This window comes from Pinus tabuliformis, chromosome 4_2 (genome assembly GCF_031772625.1).
Source record: "Pinus tabuliformis cultivar Carrire ecotype Pingquan chromosome 4_2, CPIR1, whole genome shotgun sequence".
Taxonomy (NCBI): domain Eukaryota; kingdom Viridiplantae; phylum Streptophyta; class Pinopsida; order Pinales; family Pinaceae; genus Pinus; species Pinus tabuliformis.
In genome coordinates this window covers 323,221,434-323,225,467 of record NC_142304.1, presented here as the reverse complement: position 1 = coordinate 323,225,467, position 4,034 = coordinate 323,221,434, and positions in this window count along the sequence as shown.

The window sequence follows — 4,034 nt, the reverse complement described above, 5'->3', positions numbered from 1 at the left end:
ACCTCCACTTTTCCATTGGCCGATCATTCACCTCCATTTGATTGTTTACCCATTTTGATTAACAGCTGCGAAGAGTGATTTCACTTAGCCATCCCTGTGACACTGCCGTGATTGGAAAATTCCAACCGTTACCTGAATCAGCTGCTAACTCGTTTTATCACTCGTTCCTCAAAAGACGAGTCTTCTTTAAGCTCTTTTCATCTGACTCGTAAAATATGAAAAGATTTCCGAGTTTTGGCCTTCCAGCTCGTTAAAGCGACCGAAAGTGCTATCCCTCCTCTAGATTTTTAATCTTTTTGACGTGAGGGATTATTGCACAAAAAGATCGAGCGCTTGTTTGTTCGGTTCGTTAAAACTATCACAAACTCATCCCTTCTGTTTTGTTTATATTTTTTTCGGACTTAAGGGATTAGATGACGAAAAAGGAACTTTGGAGTTATCTTTACGTACCTTTTTAGACTCTCTAAAAATGAAAAGGGACCGAGTTATCTTTGTCGTTAAACTCGTTAAAAAACATTAATAGCGACAAACTTGTCTTTAGACGAGAACGAGTTTCACTATCTCTAGGCTCATTAAAACATAGCGATGGGTTTGCCGAGGGAAAATTATAGAACAAGCATATGTTATCCTCCTCAAGCTTGACAAAAATAAAGAGGTACTAGTCAGAAATGACTGGGGAAAAATTGGGAGAAACTCAGAGAATTTTATTGGTAGCAAGTCGCTCTTGAACATGACACTTCCACTCGTGCCTGAGTCGGGTTGGGTTGTTTCATTCACCGGTCACATCACCATGGTCTCGCCATACCATCCATCATTGGGGTAAATGCTACCAATCCATCACACAAGTGTCGTCGATATGTTCAAGAGAAGTCATCCAGAGAAGTCAACCGTGTCCCATCCACTACCATACATTATCCTTCATCCTTTCATGACCACCACCCTGAATCATACATCATCAGATTGTTTTCACCTCCATCAAAATCATTTGCTCTGTTCCGTGTCACTGATGTGGGATACATCAAGGCCCTCCTTTGACGGATCGCTTCTTGTCGACATCAACTCATTATCCAAGAAGTTGATCTAGGAACAACCCCTTCAGTACTTTGAAGCTTGCATGCCTCAATGGCAAATTTCTCACTTCCGGCGACAGGTATACATCAATGACCTTCGACCAAAAGATTTTGCGTGGTGTTCGACGCCAAGTCCTTTATTCACACCACGTGAATTGTACTGCAGTACCTTGAGGGTCATTATCATTATCGGTGATTCCTCTCGCGCTTGTTAACAGTTTACATCATTGACTGGTAATCAAGCGATACTTTCCATGGTCAACTTCAGAACATTTCTCACATGGATCGACTTGTACTTAGAGTGAAGATCGAATGAGATTGAAGACCCGGATCTAGTTTCATCCATCCGGCTGTGATATATATTCAAGAAAGATAAATACATTGACATGTACATCATTGCAGAGATAATCATCCTACAAAAAGGATGATGATTTCATCAAAATCATCAGTCTACCATCAGACGATTGTCTATTCTATGTACGGAAAAATGAATTTATAAAGCTGAGCATTGGGAATGCCCGCCTCAGCTAGATCATGAAAGCATTAGTATGAAAAATAATGTATTGTATTGTATCTTATTCAGGTCTCCTCCCAATTTAGATGAACTTCGGATCCTCCTAATAAAGCATTTCACCGATAATACGGCTCATACTTAGGGGGCAACTGTTATAGACATTTTTGTGCCTTACAGCATTGAGCATGAAATGTCAATAATTCAAGGGATCCAAAGTCCCTAAATGAGTTGTTCCTACCCCTAAAGGAACAAGGTCAACCAATGACAGCTTCTCCCAGAAGTTCTCCACCAAAAACCACTCAGAAATGGTCAAATCAGGATCAATTCAATAGCTCCACTAGCTGTCTGCGCTGAAATGCAAAGTCTGCACTGGCTACCTGCACTGCAACGCAGGTAGAAGCACTACCAGGGTGCGCTGAGCGGGAATTGACAAATGGCAAGGTCATTCAATGAGGTGTCAAGACCCTGGAAGCTTCCAGAATCTTCCTCAATGACACTTGCCTCAATGAATTCGACTAGTGATGAGTAAGAGGTTCTCAACCTCCAAGTGGAAGCAAGAACCTCCAAGTGGAAACAAGAACTGACAGAGAGAAGCCACAAGTCAAAACATGAGCTGACTCATCCTCTCTGCTCACATCTATATATGGATCTCTCACCCAGAGGTTCAGGGGGCTGGAATTTTGTATTTGCAGAGAATTGATGTTGGTTTGAGATTAAGATTAGTACATTGGGTGATTTATGCTTTGTTGGAGGAGAGGAAGGGATTCTTTTGCTGGGAGGTAGTTGCTGGATCGGGACTCACTTGGTTGTATCTCCTCTTGAACCTTTTTTATCATATCAATAAAGCTGCTTGAGTTTCTCCTGTATGCTTGTATTTCAATGATGTTTTGTTGTATTTTCATATTTAGTTTATATCTGATCCTAAACTAGTTATGAATGTAAATCTATATCTTTCGTGTAGTCTTCTGCTCTTGTGATCTTGCAGGAACCGTGTGAAGCTGGACCAGTGAAAGAGCAGGCAGCAGGAAGCGAACGAAAGGGAGAAAGAGATTGGATCGACAAACTAGCGGAAGGCACCGGTTAGTTACATCTTTCTTTCTTTATTTGCATCTCATAAAGAAGAATACTCAGATAGCTTTCCTTGTTTGTTGCTAAGGCACTATCACCTCTTTGAGTGGGATAGGGGCATTTCGTATTGGATACTTTTCCCAACAACAAATTGGCGACTCCACTGGGGATTGTATCTTGTTAGTTTACTTGTGTTTCTATTGCTATTCATTTCATAAACTCAAGAGTGCCGAATCGAACTGCATTTGCTATTTACAAATGCAAAGTAGAGATCAGCTACTCTAGCCCTCTCACTGGGCCTGTTTATGATCTGAGAAGCTGATCCACAAGTGCTCTAACAGCCCTTTGTGATAGATCTTAGTCCTCCTATAAATAATCCTCCTAATTGTACCTAATTGATAGCTTTTATCCGCCAAAAACTGTAGAAAAACTTGCAAACCGTAACCCAGAACCCAGAAACTACTCTCGTTTCTGCTTCAGCGCAGACCCTGTGAAGAGGTTCTGCATTTCAACGCAGGTCCCGTGAAGGCTACCTGCGCTGAATGTCAAAACCTCTGTGTTGAGGGTGCGCTGATCAGTCTTTGCCTTGTGCAGCTGTGGTTCCCTGCTTCCTTTTGCTCAGTTTTCATCTCTGTTTTTGCAGCCTGTTATCAGTCAGTGTACTTATCTGAAACCCCTTTTCTTTGCCTTAATTCCGCCTCGGTTATATAAAGAAACTGTATTTGTTCTTTGTGTATTTGTTACATCATTTGCAGTTTCCCATTACAAAAGTAAACTAGTCATACTGTCGCCCCTAGATCTAGACCTATCGTAAGTGTTGTTTTGATCTTAGGAGTGAGTTTGTTTGCTGTTCACAGTTGATCTAGCTTTTACTTTTGTCTTTTGGTTTGAATTTATGCATTTCAAAGTGTCGAAACAAGTAAATCATAAAGTGTCGTAATCGTCTTTTTGATTTTGAAAAAGGAACTTGTTTGTGTTTTCACTTGAAATCGAATTCAAATTTATATAACAACTTTCTTTTTAGGCATCAATATTAAGGAAGTGAAAACAAATACATGCATATGTGCATTTGCATTTGACAGTTTGTATGTTGATTTAGGAAAAAGTGCATTACTGTGTGCTCTATGCTCTTTGAGAAAAGATGGTGTCTTTCTTTTCCCTTTGTAGCTAGGATTTTCATTGTTGAAAAGATATAAAGCTTGCTTATCATCTTTAGACTGCATTTAGGAATTGTATCATACATCTCGTGGTGATCCATAAAGGCAAACTTCTAAAAAAGATCAACCTAAAATAAATTGAATGAAATTAACAACGCTTTGCAACATAACGCACAACATAGAGGTTTAGGCTAGAGACGTGTTCCGGCGTCGTAAAACCTGGTT